This window comes from Bos taurus, chromosome X (assembly GCF_002263795.3).
Source record: "Bos taurus isolate L1 Dominette 01449 registration number 42190680 breed Hereford chromosome X, ARS-UCD2.0, whole genome shotgun sequence".
NCBI lineage: Eukaryota > Metazoa > Chordata > Mammalia > Artiodactyla > Bovidae > Bos > Bos taurus.
The window spans coordinates 80,592,277-80,615,989 of NC_037357.1; the positions used below are offsets into that span (position 1 = coordinate 80,592,277).

Consider the following 23,713-nt stretch of genomic DNA (forward strand, 5'->3'; position numbering starts at 1 on the left):
TAATCTTGAAAGGAAAGATTCCTTGAAAGGAAATCATATATATATATATATATATATATATATATATATATATACACACACACATATATACACACACACACATATACACATACAAAACAAACTTGTATCCTAAAACAACAAGTATTTATTATCACATACAGTTTCTTGGTTCCAAAACTCAGGAACAAGTTCTGGTCTTAGGGTTTCTTTAAGGTTGGAATGAAGATGTCAGCTGGGAGGAATTCCCTGGTGGTCCAGTGGCTGGACAACAAGGAGATCAAACCAGTCAATGCTAAGGGAAATCAACCCTGAATAGTCATTGGAAGGACTGATGCTTAAACTCCAAAATTTTGGCCACCTGATAGAAAGAACTGAGTCATTAGAAAAGACCCTGATGCTGGGAAAGATTGAAGGCAGGGGAAGAAGGGGACAACAGAGGATGAGATGGTTGGATGGCTTCACTAACTTAATGGACATGAGTTTGAGCAAACTCAGGGAGATGATGAAGGACAGGGAAGGCTGGTGTGCTGCAGTCCATGGGGTCGCAAAAAGTCAGACACGACTTAGTGACTCAACAATAACCAGTGGTTAAGACTCCATACTCTCACTGATGAAGGCCTGGTTCAAACCCTGATCAGGGAACTAGGATCCCACAAATGGTGTGGTGCAGTCAAAAAAAAAAAAAAAAAGGATGTAAGCTGGGGCTACAGTGACCTGAATTCTTAACTCAGCCTAGAGGATTCATCTAAGATGGTGTACTCACATAGCTATTGGCAAAAGACCTCAGCTATTTGCTGGCTATTCAAAGGAAGCCTAAATTTTAGGCTTTTCATAGAATGCTTGAATATGCTCATGCCTTGTTATTGGTTTCCTTCAGTCTAAAAGGGAGCAAGGTGGAAGTCTCAATGTTTTTCATGACCTCCTGTTGAAAGTCACACTCCATCATTTCTAAAGTGCCTTCACAGATCAACCCTATTCACTGTGGGAATGAACAACAACAAATGCATTAAAATACCAGGAAAGAAGTATAAATAGGGGCCATTTTGAAAGCTACCTAATACCACTTCAGACCAAGGAAAGAATTTTTTTAACTTCTCAAGCTAATAGACTTGATCAAGGCCAAAGGCTATCCAGTTAACCCTAGCAAAAGAGGACTAACACAGATATGAAACCTAAGGTTGCTAATTGCTTTTTCTCATTAGTATGTCAAGTATTTGACAGAAAAAGCCTTGTACAGGTAAGGTTGACTCTATAATTAGGCACTGAGAGACAAAAGCATGTCAAAAAGAAAAGTGAAGAATATACACTCTGAAAATCCACAAATGAGCAGAGACCAATTTGACTGATTTTGCAATTAGCCAAGTATATGAAAAATGTATCAAAAAAACAGATACATCTCTGTGTTTAAAAAAAAAATGAACCAACTATAACAAAACTAGATGTGAAAGGTTATCTGCAATTAAAGTATCATATAAGCAAAGTCTCCATTTCAAATTAAAAGTATATACTGAAAATGTCTTTTCCTGTTCAATTTTGTTTGTACTAGAGCTACTCTAATATATGGACATGCTTGAGTATGTCTGGATTTTCTAAAAGAATAACTATAGTTGAATACGCTCTGTGTGCTACTTTATGAGTCCCATGAAAAGCCAAGTTTATGAGGTTACCAACTGGTGATTTTCCTTTCCCTCATTTCCTTCTTCTCAACTCATCAAGACTTAAATTACACTTTCCACGAGGATCAAATTTAAGCTTGAAGAGGAGAAATGTACTTATGCTTAGATCAACAATGAGTTGAACAAGACTATAGCTGATGCCAATTAGGTCAGGTGGTATTGGGAAAGAACTCATTGGTTATCATTATAGCAGGTTTCATCATCCTCATTTCATGTCATTTTCATATAGGATTGAATGGTGTTTGTAAGACTTGGGAGACAAAAACTGATGTGGTGTGTTCTAAATGAAGGTCTGCAAAGGAAAAACATACTCCAAGTGGTGGCCAAAGTTTGCACATCCAGCCTAAAACCTTTGAGAGATGGGGCCCCACCTTACAGAATTTGTTCTGCTCAATCTAGGAGGTCTCAGCTTGTGGTAATTATTTAGGCTGATACATTTTCCCCAATGTACTTCAAAGCTGAGGTACAAGGGATAGGCACACAACACTTAAGAGTACTGTACTGGGTGATTCTGCCAAGGCAGAGAAAACTCACCAAGATTGGGAGCATAATTCTGTACCAGAAACTCAAATGCCTTGATATCTATTAGAAGATCAACACAACAACAGCCTTTAGGAAAGCCCCTTTATTTCCCACCACTTATATAAAAGGGGTTAATCAAAAGTCCACTTGGATTTTTCACAAGTCAGAGTGATACTAATCAATATGTTTTTTCAGAGTCTGTCTTTCAAAGACATGAGACTATGTGAGGGGCAGGAAATGGCATCCCACTCCAGTACTCTTGCCTGGAAAATCCCATGGACGGAGGAGCCTGGTAGGCTACAGTCCATGGGGACACTAAGAGTCGGACATGACCAAGTGACTTCACTTTCACCTTTCACTTTCATGCATTGGAGAAGGAAATAGCAACCCACTCCAGTGTTCTTGCCTGGAGAATCCCAGGGATGGGGGAGCCTGGTGGGCTGCCGTCTATGGGGTCACACAGAGTCTGACACAACTGAAGTGACATAGCAGCAGCAGCAGCGGCAGCATCATCTCTTTAAATTTTCCTTCTCAACTGGGCCAAAATTAAACCAAAGATCTGTTCTTGGTGCCTAAGAACCATGAAAGGCTAGGTTAAAAATTCACTGTAAATTACATTTCTTTCTCATTTTATTTTGCTGCCCCCTTCATGTTATGAATGTTATTTCATTAATACTCTGCTTGTCTTTTATAATCCCATTCCATATATCTGATACTTTAGTTTACAAAGTATTTATCTGAGGTAAGCAGGACAAAGTCTCATCATCCCCATTTTACAAATAAGGCAACTGACTGACCCAGCTAATGCAGAACAAATTCAGGATGGAAAGAAATGACCCAGTAACTCCAAATCTAGTGTTCTTTCCACTCTACTGCACTGACTGGGAAATACTTTATACAATAAAATAAAACATACAGTGAATATCTCTCAAGAGGGAAATGGTCAAATAGAAAAGAATAAAGGCAACCTGTTAAAATTCAAGTGTCTGTGAAAGAGTAAAATTAGCAAATTTGGAATGCTGGAGGATTGCCATGATGATTTGGATGAGATTTTACCCTAATTTCTTAGAAGAAATTATATTCCTTTGTTTATTTTTATACTTTGCTAATTTATTTTTAAAAGTAAAATTTATTTAATTTTATTTTTGTTTATTTATTTTATAATGCTAAAATGTACGTATTTTACTAATCCATAAGTTCATTGAAGGCACTTTTTTCATATGGGTCTTTGTATTCCTCAGTTTACAATCTCTACCTTTGAACAACATAGATGTCTAGTAAACAAGCTGTTCAAGGAAATGAATTCAGTCTATACAGAGATATTAAAAAGATTTTTTTCTGTCTTACCAGTCAGAATAACAAGACTGAAAGAACCTGTAGAAAACCTATTCTTTTCATTGCCTTTAGGTGGGACTACACACAGCAGCAGTCTAGACTAAAACAATCATCTAGGTCTCCTGTTACTTAAGAGCTCTAGTGGGTAGGAGATGCCACTGCATTTTTTGTCACAAATCCATTGCCTTTACAAGTCTCATTTCCAAAAGTTGATTTCTATAATTCTATAATTTACTATAATTTAGATTCCTTACTGCTTATTCAGCTTTCAGTGGAGACAATAAAATAGAATTATTCTCCTGGAAAAAAAAATTAGTTTCTTCAGTGTTTCTCCACTAATACTGTATCATACCTCTCCTAAACCTCTCCCAGTTCTCCATATCCCTCATATCTAGTGGAAAGTTGCTCTCTAACACAGGGAGCTCAACTCAGTGCTCTGAAACAACCTATAGGAATGGGGTGGGGTGGAGGGAAGGAGGGAGATTCAAGAAGGAGGGACATATGTATGCCTATGGCTGATTCACATTACTGTATGGCAGAAACCAACACAACATTGTAAAACAATTATCCACCAATTAAAATTTTAAAAATAAATAAAATAAAATGGAAAATATTAAAAAAAAATCTAACGTACAAATCTTGGCACTCTAATAAGAATTTTTGAAATTCCTATTGGTGTTTCTTAGCACTATCACAAGGCTAATCCATTGACATTTCTTTTACTCAACTAGTCCCCTAAGATACATTATTTGTTTTTATTAGGAAAATAATACATACATGTTAAAATTCAGGAAAAAATATCTTCATAGAAAATTCCTTTTCTTGTGAATATACATACACATTTCACTATAGCATACACACTACTGTATTCTTCCTTTCTCAATTACCTTAGCAAAAATATCTATATTTTGGCATAATATTCCTACTATTAATAATAACAGAAAAAATCTATATTGAATTTAATAACACAACTCATGTTATTGTTTTTTCCTGTTTTTGGACATTTTAGTTTATTTTCTACATGATTTTTGACACTGTTTCACTCACTTTGTTCAATCACTAATTTATTTAACAAATGTTTATTGGGCTCCAACCATAGGCCAGGCACTGTTCTATGTTCTGGACACACTGAGGAAGCAAGATAAGTAGGACTCCTGATTTCATTCTAGTAGGGAAAGATAGAAAATAAGGAAATTAGTTAAGCATGATAATTTCTATGAGGGAAATAAGCAGAAATAAACAGGTTTGGAGAACTCTTTGAGGAGGTATTTTATGAGCTAAGACCTATAAGAGGAGTGATCTCTCTTTCCAATCATCAATAAGCTTGGTGAAGAATATCTTCCTTGCCGGAAGGAAGGAGCTCTTGTGCAAAGCCTGAATTACAAGCTTGGTGAGCTTAAGTAAAAGAAAGAAAAGGCCGTTGTGACTGGTGCACAGTTGAATTCAGAGGAGCATAGCACCCAAGGAGAATCTAGAGGCAGATGGGAACCTAGAGTTTGATGCTAGGGAGGCTGAGAATTATTTTAACTGCAGAGAGAAGGTACTAAAGAGTTTCAGGCAAGGAGTCAATAAGTAAACACAACAAGATTAAATGTTATCACATCTCCCTTGTCTTTTTTAAAATTCTACTTATTAACATATTGCAGCATAGTTTGGGAAACATTGGTACAGATGGTTGGTCCAATCTAACACTAAAATACTAGTTTTAGACTCATAACCAATAAGATCACATGTTGCTCCCCAACTCTAGCTGATAATGCCTTTCTTCAAGTAATTCATCAACTGACTGATTAACTCTTCTGATGCCAGAGTTGGCTTCCTCTTCCAACCTTCAACCTCTGTGACATACAGTTCTCTTTGTCAGTAGAAAATGTGGCTCAGACAGTAGAGAAATTATTTGCAATACAGGAGACCCAGGTTTGATTCCTCTGTCGGGAAGATCCCCAGAGCAACCCACTCCAGTGTTCATGCCTGGAGAATTCCATGGACAGAGGAGCCTGGCAGGCTACAGTCCATGGGGTTGCAAAGAGTTGGATATAACTGAGGGGTTAACACTTTCACTTTCACAATCATGAAGAGCATATGGGCAACTGAGTACTGAACAGAATATCTTCAAAAGGAAATAACATGCCATTCTTCTGACTGAGCAAAGGAATAAATGAATATTTTGATGTGACAAGTTAAAGTCAAGTAATACCTTAGTACTTTTAGACAGAGGTAGGCAAAGGGTACATTATCTTTATTTCAATTAGTTAGGTAATGCCAAATGATAAAATGAACATATAGGATTTCAAGAGCTTCCTGGATGAATGAATGGAAGATGCAGGGGTATTTAGGGAAGCAAGTTCCAAGCCCAAGTTACAGCTTTTGGAAACATTCAATAGTGGATGTAGATTTGAAAAATGAAGGGGATAAATAAATCCATAAATTTCCCTAAGAGGGGAGGATAGATGATGCATAGAAGCACAAGGAAATGAGCATGTTGGAAGTGGCCTGGTGAGTAGCTCTGAAGCCATTTGGACCTAATCTCCATAAACAAAAACTAACTTATGGCCTGTTTGTACCCATACTATGGAAAATAGCTGGATAAAGTTAACAATTCAACAAAATTGATATAGTCTGATTTAAAATATAGGCTAGGATGTATTTCATTTAAAATGTTGTTGTACAACACAGGGAATATAGGCAACATTTTATATTAATGATAACTGTAATTGACATTTATAGATGTGGTCACTTACCTAGAATCTGATATCCTGGAGTCTGAAGTCAAGTGGGCCTTAGGAAGCATTTCTACAAACAAGGCTAGAGGAAGTGATGGAATTCCAGCTGAGCTATTTCAAATCCTAAAAGATGATGCTGTTAAAGTGCTGCACTCAATATATCAGCAAGTTTGGAAAACTCAGCAGAGGCCACAAGACTGAAAAAAGTCAGTTTTCATTTCAATCCCAAAGAAGGGCATACCAGACTACCTTACCTGTCTCCTGAGAAACCTGTATGAAGGTCAAGAAGTAATAGACCCTCACGAGGAACAATTGACTGGTTCAAAATTGGGAAAGGAGTACAAGAAGGCTGTATATCGCCACCTTGTTGATTTAACTTATATATGCCAGGCTGGATGAATCACAAGCTGGAATCAAGATTTCCAGGAAAACTATCAACAACCTCAGATATGTAGATGATACCATTCTAATCACAGAAAGTGAAGAGGAACTAAAGAGCCTCTTGATGAAGGTGAAAGAGGAAAGTAAAAAAAGCTGGCTTAAAAATCAACATTCTAAAAAATAAGATTATGCCATCTGGTCCCATCACGTCATGGCAAATAGATGGGGAAAAAGTGGAAGCAGTGACAGATTTTATTTTCTTGGGTTCCAAAATCACTACAGACGGTGACTGCAGCCATGAAATGAAAAGACACTTGCTCCTTGGAAGTAAAGCTATGACAAACCTAGACGGTGTATTAAAAAGCAGAAACATCACTTTGCAAATAAAGGTTTGTATAGTTAAAGCTATGATTTTTCCAGTAGTCATCTATGGATGTGAGAGATGGACTATAAAGAAAGCTGAGTGCTAAAGAATTGATGCTTTTGAACTGTGGTGTTGGAGAAGACTCTTGAGGGTCCCTTGGACTACAAGGAGATCAAATGAGTCAATCTGATACTGATACTGAAGCTTAAGCTCCAAATCTTTGGCCACTTGATAGGAAGAGCCGACTCATTGGAAGACTGAGATACTGGAAAGATTGATGGCTAGAGGAGATTAGGGAGGCAGAGGATGAGATGGTCAGATATTATCACCGACTCAATGGACATCAATCTGAGCAAACTCTGGGAGATAGTGAAGGCCAGGGAAGTCTGACATGTTGTGGTCCATGGTATTGTGAAGAGTCTGACATGACTTAGCGACTGAACAACAACAACCTTTGAAAATTGTGAATCACTATATTGCATACCTGAAACTTTTATAATATTATACATCAACTATACTTGAATAAAAAATAAAGTATTGATTAGTTGGATTAATAAATTTACATTTTATAAAGAGTCAGACATGACTGGGCAACTGAACAACAATTATCTGTCATAATATGTATAGGAGGGGTTGCTAAATATTTATAATATAGGATGTACTTTTTTCATTGTGGATACTCTGAAACAATTAGATGAAGAAAATGCCATTTTGAAAAAACAAATCTGGATTGACAAATACTAAAACCAAATAAGAATTTTGAGAATCTGAAAGTTAGTCTGAAAAGAATAATCACTTAATGGCCAAACATGAATGACAGGCAGTTTTCAGGGAAAATAAAGGAGATAGATGATGTGAAGATCATTTGGTATTTGATTGGAAAGGTAGCATGCTCTTCAGAGGGTAACTGACACCTAATGTAAGGAATGTTTGATCACGCAAAGTGTAAGAGGGCATCCTTTATTAGACTACATAAAACAGAGTTCCACTGAGAGGTTTACTGAAAAGGAAACCTTATCTTTTACCATAAAGTAGACCCTGAAATTCAACATGAGGAGATATGTGGCTATCAAAGGTGAGAGATATCCTCCTAACAGTGTTGAGATACTACAGCAGGGAAAGCAAAAAATGATTTCAAACAGGGGCCCCAAAGGAATCCAACATTTGGTTAATCTGAATGTGTCACCATTGTTAACTTCTAAAATAGAAAGGTCAGCTTAAACATGAAAGAGTAAAATAATACTGGGATCTGTCCCTGAGTTTTTATGTCCCCTTGAAAGCTTAATTTGAAGAACAACATATGGAATTCACACAGAACTGGGTTCTACCAAAGCACATTTCAACAGGTTATGGTAAAAGGGACAATTAACTCCATAGACACTACCAATTCCCTTCGTTGATCCCTTTATTTTCAAAGATCTACATTTCCTGATATCTCCATGACTACTTATAAATCACAAAGGCAGACACTTTGAATTGCAGGCATTGACTTCCAGTCGAGCTACTTGTCACACAGACAACTCTCTATAGCATGTCATAGAGTGAGTAAAAACAGGGAATTATTCATATGTGCCTTGCAAAATAGAAAGAGAAACATGGTCTTAAAAAAAAAAAAAAAACAGCTGCTACAATTATAAAAAAATTATTACAGCTCCACGTTAAAAATTGTCTCTATGAGCCCTCATTTGATCTGGTTTGCGAGTCTCTTAAGCAGTGCCAGGTGGTTCATCTAGTCTTTAATACAATGAAAAGCCATCATCCCAGGGAACAATGAAAACAAAAGAATCTGAGACAAAAGCAAGAAGACAGGTTTTGTGGCAGGGACACAAGGTTGTGTTGCAGCACCATGGACTGACTAGAAGAAAGGAATGAATTACTGGAGTGGGCCATAAATCTGACTGTAGTCTTTGCTCCAACTGTGTACTTACCTTTAGACAGTTATCCAGACTTTATTTTTCCCGTTTGCTGATGAAGTATATCAGACACATTATCAAACTTGCTAAAGAAAAGATGGGGCCTTTTCATGAAGATGGCGCCGAAGGCGAAGAAGGAAGCCCCTGCTCCTCCTAAAGCTGAAGCCAAAGCAAAGGCTTTGAAGGCCAAGAAAGCAGTGTTGAAAGGTGTCCACAGCCACAAAAAAAAGAAGATCCGGACGTCGCCCACCTTCCGGCGGCCCAAAACACTGCGGCTCAGGAGGCAGCCCAAATACCCTCGGAAGAGCGCGCCTAGGAGAAACAAACTTGACCACTATGCCATCATCAAATTCCCCCTCACCACCGAGTCAGCCATGAAGAAAATAGAAGACAACAACACACTGGTATTCATTGTGGACGTCAAGGCCAACAAGCACCAAATTAAACAGGCTGTGAAGAAGCTCTATGACATTGACGTGGCTAAGGTCAATACTCTGATCAGGCCTGATGGAGAGAAGAAGGCATATGTTCGACTGGCTCCTGACTATGATGCTTTGGATGTTGCCAACAAAATTGGCATCATCTAAACTGAGTCCAGCTGGCTAATTCCAAATATAAAAGTTTTCACTATAAAAAAAAAAAAAAAAAAAAAAAAAAAAGAAAAGATGGGCTATGGCAGGTTTCCAACTAGACCATTTAAGAGAATGGCTTATCTAGCCAGTAAATTTTGAAGGGTATCCTAAAATAGAATTTTCCAAACTGAGGTCTGAGAAAAATTGGTGTCTCTTAAGATACTAATAGTTGACATATAATAAAGAATTCCTCATCAAAGAGCTTTGGAAACAACGGGTAAACTAAGGTAAACAACTAGTATTTTTAAAATTTTTAAATTAATATGTTAATGTGGTATTCCTCAAAATTCTTTGGCTCTAAGATTATCTATTCCTCTCAAGCAAATTATTCATATCTTGTATTACACTGCAGTTCAGGATCCCAGTTTGAGTAAAGCTGCTCTACAAACATATACATTCAAAGCCTCAGAATCTTTCATCAGAGGCTGGCATTTGGGAAACACTCTATTTCACCAAATACCCAGTTAGCCATCTAATCATTTCTGCAACCTTATTTCATATCAAAGACTCTACTACTGAGAGAGTCATTTCCTAGGCAGGTTGATAGGGAGTCTAGGGGTCCCCAAGGAGAGAGGGGTCTGGAATTCTCAAGGAGGAAGAAAGGACAAACTTTTTTTCTTTCTCCACATTCCTTAGGATTATATAACAATAATATATCCTGCCTAAGGACAGTCTCTGGATCAAACCTTCTGGCTAATTCTGTTATCTTAAAATGTAAATTATGGGAGGTCTTTACAACCTCCAGACATTCTTTGGAGTATATAACTTCATTGTTAACACTAGCAAGCGGGTACTCTTTCTGCCCCCTTCTGATGCCTATGTCGGAAGCTTTCTCTATCTCCTTTATACTTTAATAAAACTTCATTACACAAAAGCTCTGAGTGATCAAGCCTCGTCTCTGGCCCCGGATTGAATTCTTCTCCTCTGGGGGCCAAGAATCCCGAAGTCTTCGCATGATTCAACAACAACCTTTCACTACTATCAATTTTAAGCAAAATTTCCATGGGATACCCAAAATATGTACTATCAGTTGTTCTACTTTTAATATTTTTAGTGGTTAAAAGTCACTTATGATGTTACATAAGTATTACTGTTCCCTAAATTATTTTCTTCCTTTCTTTTTGATCTTCAAAGGCCATCTTATATGGCATCTCTGCAAATAATTTTTATGAAAAATAAATATTTGGAGGTTTATGCATGATTTTTTTTCAGCTTCTAGGATTTCTCATACTTGGAGCTCAGAGCCACAATTATAACATATAGAACATGTGGCTAACTTGCATAAGAAATCATTACCTCATCAGGAGCCAGTATTCTGGAATTTAGAACAAAACCACGAATTTTACTGAATACTACTTTGTGTCTTTCAAATGATCAAGAATTCAAGGCTCAGATTAGCAGGTGTGCACATGAACAGATTTTTTCTTTGGGAGGAAACCAGGAGCCATTCTGGCTTTGAATAATTCAGTTAAAATTCCATTAGATTCAAGAAGCTTCAAGTAAATTCTATCTTACTGGTAGAAACCATTTTGTCAATGGCAATTCATGCCACATCTCTCAAGAAAAATGTTTTTAGGATAAATAGAAAAAAATATATTAATGGTGTTGGTTTAGTCACTAAGTCATGTTGGACTCTTTTGCGACCCCATGGACTGAAACCCACCAGGCCCCTCTGTCCGATTTCCCAGGCAAGAATATTGCAGTGGGTTGCCATTTCATTCTCCAGAAAAAGCATATTGGGAAGAAGCAAAATGAAAAGATAGAAATAAAGAATACAGAGGTAAAAGGAGAAGAAAGTCTAGGACTAATGGAAATATTTGCACATTACTGTCAGTAAAAAAAAACTGATCAAAAAGACTGGTCATACTGTCAAATATAGAAAATAAAGTAATGGCAAATTATAACACAGGGTCATTGCAAACTAAGATATTTTGATAAAAGATGCGCTTTTAAAGAATCTGTGAAAAGAGAAATGTGGCTTGATGTTAGGAGCATTCACATATAACATATTTAAACATATTTAAAGATATAATGAAATTATCTTCAAAAATCATTAAAATTAAGAGGATAAGAAAACAAAGGAAACAGGGCCAGTAAGCACTGAAGTAAGGGACAGTAAGGTAAGAAGGTGGGTAGCTTCACTAGACCCTGGGCAAGAAAATGCCATAAAAATGATTTCCATAGGGGTTTGAGAAGCACGTGCTATTATGTCTCAGGTGTTTCTATTTCCGATTTCATCAGTTAAGTAATTAAGTCAAAGCAAATTACTGGATGAAGGCCAAGGAAGCAAGCTCTCATGTATATCTTTGCAAACAACCATCTGTTATGGTCATCATTTATTCTTAAATACAGCACACAAAATTTTAATTGCAAAACATTCATTCCCATAAATGTTCCAGTTCTTGCATTTATATTTTAGAAAATCTAACATTATTGAAAGCAGTGTAAGAAAATGGATCACTTTCTGACACACAATAAAAATGGAAAAGTGATCAACTTTAGACAACGAAGTACCTGATTTTGGGTGGTAAAGAAGGGCAAAATATCTCTGAGCAAGGACCTTTGAGTCCCAGAATGGCATTGCTGCTGCTGCTGCTGCTGCTGCTAAGTCGCTTCAGTCGTGTCCGACTCTGTGCGACCCCACAGACGTCAGCCCACTAGGCTCCCCCGTCCCTGGGATTCTCCAGGCAAGAACACTGGAGTGGGTTGCCATTTCCTTCTCCAATGCATGAAAGTGAAAAGTGAAAGTGAAGTCGCTCAGTTGTGTCCGACTCCTAGCGACCCCATGGACTGCAGCCTACCAGGCTCCTCCGTCCATGGGATTTTCCAGGCAAGAGTACTTGAGTGGGGTGCCATTGCCTTCTCTGAGAATGGCATTAACATAATACAAAATCCAACCTGTGTGAGTTTTCATCCACGTGACAAAGACTGACCAAGTTCCTACTTTTTGCAAGGCATGGTGCTGGAAACTAGGGATTTACCTATGAATAAGACAGAGAACGTTCATGCATTCATGGGGCTTATATTGGAGCAGAGAAAGATAGAAAAAAGCAAACAAGGAAATTTCAGAGTATAATCAATTCTCCAAAGGAAATAAACAAGGTGATATGATAGTAATGGGGGATGGTGATGGAAGGGGTAGAGATGGACTATTCTAAAGTGAAAGCTTTTGAGCTGAGATATGAGTGATAAAAATGACACTGTTACTTGAACTTCTATCTAGGGAAAGAAGATTCTTGGCAGAGCAAACAGAAAGAGCTAAAGAGTACACTGGCTGTCATTGAATAAATGGTATAATGATACAAGAAGTAAATATTTCATTGAGGAGCTTATGAAAAATATAACAGGTAAGAAGACTACCATTCATACCTTTTCCATCTTTAACTTAATCACAGATGGATGTTAGAACTATTTAGTCTAATGTCCTGCAGGATATACTACACACAGATAGTTATTGCTCTACTGCTTAAACATCTTTACTGTTTAAGAGATCTCACTCAGTTGTGAGGCATCTCAGGTAGTAGGAAGTTTTTTTTTTTTTTTAATCTGAGCAGAAATTGGTTTTGCGTCAGTCTCTCTCATTGACTCCAATTCTGCCGATTCAAATATTCAAAGGCAAGTAGTATATTTCCCCTCAGTAGTCAGCTCTAGGACAGAGATCTTTCAATCAGTATTTAGAGGTTCAAGATGATTTAGATATTATGATTACTCTGGATACACTTTAGTTTTCTTTAACTAGGTATAGTTGATTTTATAAAATTATGGATGTGCAACATTATGGTGCAATATTTTTACAGATCATATTCCATTTACCCTGGAGGAGGGCATGGCAACCCACTCCAGTATTCTTGCCTGGAAAATCCCATAGACAGAGGAGCCTGGCAGGCTACAGACCATAGGTCGCAAAGAGTCAGACACGACTGAAGCGATTGAGCACAGCACAGCACAAAATTTGCTCTTCAGTGGCTCAGTCATGTCTGACTCTTTGCGACCCCATGGACTGCAGCATGCCAGGATTCCCTGTCCTTCACCATCTCCTAGAGTTTCCTCAAACTCATGTTCATTGAGTCAGTGATGCCATCCAACCATCTCGTCCTTTGTCATTCCCTTCTTCTCCTGCCTTCAATCTTTCCCAACATTAGGGTCTTTTCTAATGAATCAGGTCTACGCCTCAGGTGGCCAAAGTATTGGAGCTTCAGCATCATTCCTTCCAATGAATACTCAAGGTTGATTTTGTTTAGGATTGACTGATGTGATCTCCTTTCAGTCCAAGGGACTCTCAAGAGTCTTTTCCAACAGCACAGATTAAAAGCATCAATTCTTTGGCACTCAGTCTTCTTTATGTACCAACTCTCACATCCATACATGACTACTGGAAAAATAATGGTTTTACTTCCTTTTGTTGCTTACCTATTTTATACTTAGCAGTTTCTGTCTCTTTTTAAAATTTAAATTAATTAATTTATTTTAATTGGAGGATAATTACTTTAAAATATTGTGAAGGTTTCTGCCATACAACAACATGAATTGGCCATGGGTATACACGTGTCCACCCATCCTGAATGCCCTTCGCACCTCCCTCCCCACCCTATCCCTCTGTGTTGTCCCAGAGCACCAGCTTTGGGTGCCCTGCTTCATGATTTATTTCACTAAGCATAATTTCCAGGACCATCCACATTGTTGCAAGTGGCAGAATTTCATTCTTATTACTGAGAAATATACCACATCTTTGTTATCTGTTCACCTGTTGATGAACACTATTATAAATAATACTGCTATTAACTTCTCAGGTGGCGCTAGGGATAAAGAATCTACCTGCTAATATAGGAGATGCAAGAGACTTGGGTTCGATCCCTTAGTAGGGAAGACTCCTGGAGGAGGGCATGGCAACCCACTCCAGTATTTGTGCCTGGAGAATCCCATGAACAGAGGACCCTGGTGGGCTACAGTCCATGGGGTCACAAAGAGATGGACACAACTGAAGTGACTTAGCATGCACTCACATGTATCTTTGCAAGTTAGTATTTTCATTTTCTTGGGATATATATCAGCCAAGGGACGACAGGGGATAAGATGGTTGGATGGTATCACTGACTCAATGGACATGAGTTTGAGCAAGCTCTGGGAGATTGTGAAGGACAGGGAAGCCACGTGTACTGCAGTCCATGGGAACACAAAGAGTCAGAAAAGACTGAGCAACTGAACAACAACAAAATATCAGCCAGTAGAATTGCAGAATCATATGGTAGTTATACTGTTAGTTTTATTGAGGAAACTTCACACAGTTATCCACAGTGGCTATATCAATTTACAATCCCACCAACAGTGTACTAGGGTTCCCTTTTCTCCACATCCTTGCCAACTTTTGTTATCTGTGTTCCTTTTGATAATAGCCATTTTGACAGGTGTAAAGTGGTATCTCATTGTGGTTTTGACTTGCATTTCTCTAATCATTAGTGATGTTGAGTATTTTTCTCATGTGCCTGTTAGCCATCTGTATATCTTCCTTAGAACAATATCTAATCAGGTATTTGGCTCATTTTTTAATCAGGCTGTTTGATTTTTTGATACTGAGTTGTATAGACTGTATACATATCTTATATATTAACTCCTTATTGGTTATATCACTTGCAAATAATTTTCCCCATTCAGGAGGTTGCCTGTTCAATTTGTCTATGGTTTCTTTGCTGTGCAAAGAGTTTAATTAGGCCCCATTTGTTTACTTTTGCTTTTATTTCTTTTGCCTTAGGAGACCGATCCAAAAAATATGGCTATGATTGATGTCAAAGGGGATTCTGCCTATGACTCTTCTAGGAGTTTTATGGTTTCAGGTCTTACATTTAGGTCTCTCATCCATTTTTTAGTTTATTGTTGTACATGGTGTGTGGGAATGATCTAATGTCATTCATTCACATACAGTTGTCCAGTTTTCCCAGCACTTCTTATTGAAGAGGCTGTCTCTTCTCCATTGTATATTCTTGCCTCCTTTGCACATTGCATATTTACTGACTCTAATTGTGTGGGTTTATTTCTGGGCTCATGATTCTGTTTAGCTGGCCTATGCATCTGCTTTTGAGCCAGTACCATGCTGTTTTGATACCAAAATCAATCAAAGACACTACAAAAAATAAAAATCACAGACCAATCACTCCGACAAATATAGATGGAAAATCCTCAGCAAAATGTTAGCAAATCAAACTCAACAATATATAAAGAGAATCAAACACCATGAACAAGTAAGACTTATGCCAGGAATACAAAGATCACCACATCACATTCCAGGAATACAAGAATTACTCAATATTTACAAATCAATGCTATCACCAAAATAACAAAAGAAAGAATATGGTATTTCAATAGACACAGAAAAGAATATTTGACAAAATTCAACATCCTTTCATGACAAAAACTCTCATCAAAAATGGTATAGAAGGAATATATCTCAAAGTAATAAAGGAAATTTATTACAAACCCACACCTACCATCATTGTTGTTGTTTAGGTGCTAGTGAGTGACTGAGTGAAGTCGCTCAGTCATGTCCGACTCTTTGCCACCCCATGGACTGTAGCCTGCCAGGCTCCTCAGTCCACGGAATTTTCCAGTCAAATCTTTTATGATCCCATGGACTGTAGCCCGCCAGACAACTCTGTATATGGGATTTCCTAGGCAAGAATCCTGAAATGGGTTGCCATTTCCTTCTCCAGAGGATCTTCTCAACTTTAGTATCTCAACTGTGTCTTCCACATTGGCAGGCAGATTCTTTACCACAGAGTCACCAGGGAAATCCCACCTAACATCATACTCAACAGTGAAAAGCCTTTCCACTAAAATCAGGAGCAAGACAAGGTCACCCACTTTTGCGACTTCTACTTAACAGTATTGGAAGTCCTAGTCAGAGCAATCAGACAGGAAAAATAAATAAAAGGCATCTACACTGGAAAGAAAGAAGTAAAATTGTCACTATTTACAGATGACATGATACTAAATATAAAACCCTAATGGCACCATAAAAAAATTATTAGAACTATTAGAATCCTATCAGAATTTAGTAAAGCTGCAGGATACAAGATTAATATACAGACATCTGTTGCTTTTCTATACACTAATAATTAACTATCAGAAAGAAAAAGCAAGAAAATAATTGTTTAAAATTGCATTAAAAAGAATAATATAATTACCTAGGAATAAACTTAATCAAGGAAGTGTATGACCTATATGCTAAAAACTATAAACATTGAGGAAGGAATTTGAAAATGATACAAAGAAATGGAAAGATATTCCATGCTGCAAAATCGAAAGAATTAATATTGTTAAAATGCCCATACTACCCAAAGCAATCTACAGGTTTAATGCTCATGACATTTTTTGTAGACCTAGAACAAAGAAATTTACATGGAACCATAAATTACGCCAAATTGCCAAAGTAATTTTGACACACAATACCTTCTTGGTTGTTGTTGTTCATTCATTAAGTCGTGTCTAACTCATTGTGACCTCATGGACTGTATAGCACAACAGACTCCTCTGTCCTCCTTGAATTTCTCTTTGAGTTTGCTCAAATTCATGACCATTGAGTTGGAGGTGCTATCTAACCATCTCATCCTCTGCTGCCCCCTTCTCCTTTTCCCTTCAATCTTTCCCAGCATCAGTGTCTTTTCCAGTGTGGCAGCTGTTCTCATCAGGTGGCCAAAGTATTGGAGCTTCAGGTTCAGTCCTTCCAACAACTATTCAGGTTTATTTCCTTTATGATTGACTGGTTTGATCTTCCTGCAGTGTAAGGGATTCTGAAGAGTCTTCTCCAGCACCACAATTCAAAAGCATCAATTCTTCAGCGCTCAGTCTTCTTTATGGTCCAACTCTCACATCCTTACATGACTACTGAAAATACCATAGCTTTGACTATATGGACCTTTGTTGGCAAAGTGATGTCTTTATTTCTACTATGTTGTCTAGGTTCATCAAGGGCTTCCTTTGTGGCTCAGCTGATAAAGAATCAATCCGCTTGCAATGAGGGAGACCTGGGTTCAATTCCTGGGTTGGGAAGACCTGCTGGAGAAGGGAAAGGCTACACACTCCAGTATTCTGGCCTGGAGAATTCCATGCACTGTATAGTCCATGTGGTCACAAAGAGTCGGATGTGACTGAGAGACTTTCACTTTCATTTTCTAGATTTTCATAACTTTCCTTAAAGAGAGCAGGGTCTTTCATGGCTGCAGTCACCGTCCACAGTAATTTTGGAACCCAAGAAAATAAAAGTCACTGCTTCCACTTTTTATCCTTCTATTTGCCATGAAGTGATAGGACTGGCCTATGTTCAATTTCAAGCCCACCAGGCTCCCCTGTCCCTGGGATTCTCCAGGCAAGAACACTGGAGTGGGTTGCCATTTCCTTCTCCAACGCATGAAACTTTAAAGTGAAAGAGAAGTCGCTCAGTTGTGTCCAACTCTTAAGAGACCTCATGGTCTGCAGCCTACCAGGTTCCTCCGTCCATGAGATTTTCCAGGCAAGAGTACTTGAGTGGGGTCCCACTGCCTTCTCCAGATGTTACATGCTAGGGAGATTTAAAGGGTGAATTAAAAATATTCCTTCTCTCAAGAAGCTTGAACTCTTAAGTGTTCTAAAATAAGTATAGATACAATAAAATAAGCACCCAGAAGAAACGATGTGTTGCAAATGGTCTTGGCACCACTATCACACTACCTAATTTTATTAACCACTTGCTGGAATATCAGACTTCCATCTCTATGCTTACTCCTATTTTTACACACACACACAGGTCAGAATTGTGTCACTAAAATTTGAACTATTGTCAATTCTGTACTAACTTTAAAGTTATGCTAATGAAGGATAATTACCAAATTAATAAATTCAGTTTCCTTTTAAGTTATTAGTGAGACTAACCATTTAAGCAGTATTTTACTCCTTCATTACAGAATGTAACATAAAGTATATTGGATGAATCTGGATCACAGCTTTGAAATCTGAGATACATGGTCAGTTGAGTTCAGTTCAGCTGCTCAGCTGTGTTCGACTCTTTGCAACCCCCTGGACTACAGAATGCCAGGCTTCCCTGTCTATCACCAACTCCAAGAGTTTACCAACTCATGTCCACTGAGTCAGTGAATATGTGGGTACATATATACACACATCTCTGGATCAATCACTTACTGTGTTGTGATGTTGTCTTTTACAATAAAAGCGATTTTTATGAGCAAAATGTAGCAACATGCTAATACTTCTTTTTTTCTTTTTTTTTACTTTCATTGACATGCACAAACAAAAAGAAAACTTTATAATTTAGAGGGACAAGTTGTATACATTATCATGTCAAAGCGAGACAATGCAAGGGATATTTGTGGAATACTAATCACTACCAGCCTGCCTGGGAAACTCCTTTAGTAAAGAGCTTCTATTCTCAAGTAACCAGATGTATTTATCCAGGCCTGAAAGCACAGATGGTGTACAGCTGTCAGACAGCTGTCTTTGTTGAAGTTCTTTAAAAGAAGTTTTCAGTATCTATTAAATGGAAAGTAATTTTCCTAGAGGTTGAGAGAAAAGGGAAATAGGAATATACCACTGAAAATTAACTTGAAAGTTGAGAGTAATAAAAAAAAGTAGTTTTTCAAAGAAGCTGTATATTTCTAATATTTATGTTGTTTCCTTCCCTTTCCTCCCTCAATAAATATTTATTTAATATGTTCGTGCTAAGCATTATACTAGGAGCTGGAGATTCAAAGACATATGAGGTAGTACCTGATCTCTAGGTCTTCACAGTTTATTAGAGGAAATAGTTAATAAAGGTAAAAAAAGTGTAATACTATTTAATATATTCTATAGTAGCAAAAAATATATCTAGTGGTGGTGCAAAGGAAGGAGTGGGCAGTTATGCTTTGGCTGTCAAAGATGGCCTCACAGAATGGAGATTCATGAGCTGAGTCTTAAAAACAATAGATGTTAGTTAAATCTAGTGTTTATTCTAGGCAGCAGACTAGCATGCGCAAAGGTACTTAAAGCAACATGGCTCACAGAATAGATATATACTGGTGTCTTAGAGAATGAAAGGACGTGAGACTGATGAGGCTGGCAAGGATTATATCAAGGTGAAAGCACACAGCAGTGATCATGTGAAAGGTGGTAAAGGTTTGCAGTGGCAGCCACTGCCAACAGGAGAGGGGAATAATTAAGGATATATACAAGGATTGTTAAATGATGTGCAAAGGGTTCAGTTGCAGTCTTTAGAAACTACAATTTTGTAGTATTAACAATCTCCACAGATGTGCCATTTGCTCCAGGAACATTCAGCCATTATGGTAAGAGGAACACACAGTTCCATAATCTGGAGAATAAGACAATTAAAAACAAAAATTGAATCTTAATTAGAAATATATCAAACACTCTCCCAAAGTAATTCAAATTCCAAAAATAATTTTAAGAGTACTGAAAGCTCTCAGTACTTAAGCACAAAATGAATATATTATACTAAAGGAGGCAGGGTGTCTATTTGTGCTTTTGTTTTGCTTTATATAGCCAAAAGTACTTGAATATGATTGTTCTCAATTTATTCCCTTCCTAGTGAGGAAGACAGTAAAGATACATTCCATATAATTATTATTCCCAGCATCATATGCATCCTTTTAACATGGCAATTACCATACCAGATTGCAACTGCCTCACCAGATTGTGAGCTCTCTGCAGAGACCAAGTCTCACTCAGCTTTGTACTCTCAGCACCTTGATCAACATCTATCTCAAAGAAGACACCTAAAAACCTTTTGTTGGATGGATCAATTTACAGATGAATAACATGAGGCACAGAACAAACAGCTTCTCCAAGACAGCACAGCTAGTTTGAGTTATAATATGCAGTCCACGGATGAAGACCAGAGGTTTCAGTTTCTGTGAGGCAATATTTGGCTTGAAGACAGATAAAGACATGGAAGTAACTTAAATGTCCATCGAAAGAGGAATGGGTAAAGAAGATTTGATACACACACACACACACACACACACACACACACACACAAAGGAATATTACTAGGACCAAAAAAGAGAAATAATGCTATTTGTGGCAACATAGATGGACTCAGAGGTTATCATTCTAAGTGAAGTAACTCAGGAAGAGAAAGACAAATATATGGTATAACTTACATGTGGGATATAAAAAAAGATACAAACAAAACTATCTATAAGACAGAAACAGACTCATAGATTCAAAAACAAACTTGTGGTTACCAAAGGGGAAACGTTGAGGGGGCTGGATAAATTGGAAGCTTGGAATTGACATAAACACACTATGACATATAAAATAGATAACCAGGAAGGACCTACTGTGTAGCACAGGAAACTCTACTTAATATTTTGTAATATATATATATATATCCTTTTTTATATTCTTTTCCCCATATAGGTTATTATTAATATGTCAATCCCAAGCTCCTAATTTATCCCTCCCTTCAATAGTTGCCCTTTGGTAACCACAAGTTTGTTTTTGAGGTCTGGGAGTTTGTTTCTGTCTTGTAAATATGTAAGTGAATCACGATGTTGTACACCTGAAAATAACACAATATTGTAAATCAAGTACACTCCAATAAAATTTTAAAAAGAGAAATCTTTAGATATAAAACCATGTATTTTCAAAATAAAGTATAACATTAATGTTACATAGGACTCCGAAAAAACAGAATTATGGAGTGGGAGGGAAGTAAATATCACCATTACATTTTAAGTATCAGTATAAGGGGAAAAAGAATGCAGATCAATTTGACAAGAAGAAATCTGAGATTATTAACAACAATATTTTTAAAATACTAGTAGTTAGAAAATTAAACATGTTTTCCTTTTCATTCTAGTCTTTATCTGGCAAGCTTCTTTTTTGCCTTCTATTGGTGGCTCTGGAATGTGTTTCTAGACATGATAAACTGTAATAAAGAGTCTAATTCCAATTTTATGTGTAACCAATGATAGATTAAGCCCTACCCCTCTTTTCTTTCTCTTTTTTGCCCCACATAAGGGTGAGACGATAAGAAAGGCCTGGACGCTCCTTCCCATGGTGCTGACAGGGAAGTTCAAACCATGCAAGTCACAGCCAGGGTAGTAAACCCAACAACTAACTACCCAAAAAACCAAAGTCACTTTGCTTTCCCTTCACTCAAGCCATTTCTGACCAGCTTGGGAGCCAGCTCTACCCTCTCCCAGAAAACTCCATAATGTCCGTAATAAACCTTTTCAAGCCTCTTAGTAAGTGTACGGTATCAGACATCAATATTTTCGGTGGGGGAATTGATCCCACCCCTTGCAGGGCAACAACGAAACAATCAGCAAACAGTAGGATGTTGAAGCAAAAGCTATCACCACCTGGGGGTCTTTCTTCTCTTTCTTTTGCTTTGCTGTCTTTTGGCTAGGGTACACTTTGAGCTGTGCTGCTGCCTGCTGGCCAGCTTGTGCTATGAGTTGTGCTGCACTATACTTTCATCATAGGGGACTGGACTGAAAAAGTAAGAAGTCAAGAGATATCTGGAGTAACAGGCAAGTTTGGTCTCGGGGTACAAAATGAAGCAGGGCAAAGGCTAACACGGTTTTGCCGAGAGAACGCGCTGGTCATAGCAAACACCCTCTTCCTACAATACAAGAGACGATTCTACATATAGACATCACCAGATGGTCAATACCGAAAACAGATTGATTATATTCTTTGCAGCCAAAGATGGAAAAGTTCTATACAGTCAGCAAAAACAAGACCGGGAGCTGACTGTGGCTCAGATCATGAACTCCTTATTGCCAAATTCAGACTTAAATTGAAGAAAGTATGGAAAACCACAAGATCATTCAGGTATGACCTAAATCAAATTCCTCACAATTATACAGTGAAGGTGAGAAATAGATTCAAGGGATTAGATCTGATAGAGTGCCTGAAGAAGTATGCATGGAAGTTTGTAACATTGCATAGGAGGTGGTGATCAAAACCATCCCCAAGAAAAAGAAATGCAAAAAGGCAAAGTGGTTGCCTGAGAAGGCCTTACAAATAGCTGAGAAAATAGAAGCAAAAGACATGGAGAAAATGAAAGATATACCAATCTAAATGCAGAGTTCCAGAGAATACAAAGGAGAGATAAGAAAACCTTTTAAAGTGAACAATGCAAAGAAAGAGGAAGACAAAAGAATGAGAAAGACTACAGATCCCTTCAAGAAAATTAGAGACATCAAGGGAAAATTTCATGCAAAGATGGGCACAATAGAGGACAAAAACGGTATGGACCTAACGGAAGCAGAAGATCTTAAGAAGACATGGCAAGAATACATAGAAGAATGATACAAAAAGATCTTAATGACCTGGATACTCACAATGGTGTGATCACTCACCTAGAGCCAGACATCCTGGATGCAAAGTCAAGTGGGCCTTAGGAAGCATCACTGGGAACAAAGCTAGTGGAGGGAATGGAATTCCAGCTGAGCTGTTTCAAATCCTAAAAGATGCTGCTGTCAAAGTGCTGCACTCAATATGCCAGCAAATCTGAAAAACTCAGCAGTGACCACAGGACTGGAAACAGTCAGTTTTCATTCTAATCCCAAAGAAGGGCAATGCCAAAGAATGTTCAAACTACCACACAATTGCACTCATTTCACATGCTAGCAAAGTAATGCTTAAAGTCCTTCAAGCTAGGCTTCAACAGTACATGAACTGAGAAAATATTAAAATTATGCACTCTATCCTATCAACTATTGGCATATATTTTTCTTTCATCAGTTCAGTTCAGTTCAGTCACTAGGTCGTGTCCGACTCTTTGCGACCCTATGAATCGCAGCACGCCAGGCCTCCCTGTCTATCACCAACTCCCGGAGTTCATTCAGACTCACGTCCATCGAGTCAGTGATGTCATCCAGCCATCTCATCCTCTGTCATCCCCTTTTCCTCCTGCTCCCAATCCCGTCCAGCATCAGCGTCTTTTCCAATGAGTCAACTCTTCACATGAGGTGGCCAAAGTACTGGAGTTTCAGCTTTAGCATCATTCCTTCCAAAGAAATCCCAGGGCTGATCTCCTTCAGAATGGACTGGTTAGATCTCCTTGCAGTCCAAGGGACTCTCAAGAGTCTTCTCTAACACCACAGTTTAAAAGCATCAATTCTTTGGCACTCAGCTTTCTTCACAGTCCAACTCTCACATCCATAAA

General features: G+C 37.9%; 1 protein-coding gene and 1 pseudogene across 5 annotated transcripts in view; one reads left to right on the forward strand and one right to left on the reverse strand.

Moving 5' to 3' along the window:
• Positions 1–23,713, reverse strand: part of EDA (ectodysplasin A) — a 397,501-nt gene that overhangs the window by 186,392 nt on the left and 187,396 nt on the right. The gene's annotated exons all lie outside the window — the stretch shown is intronic.
• LOC786430 (ribosomal protein L23a pseudogene) lies at positions 9,016–9,578 on the forward strand (annotated as a pseudogene).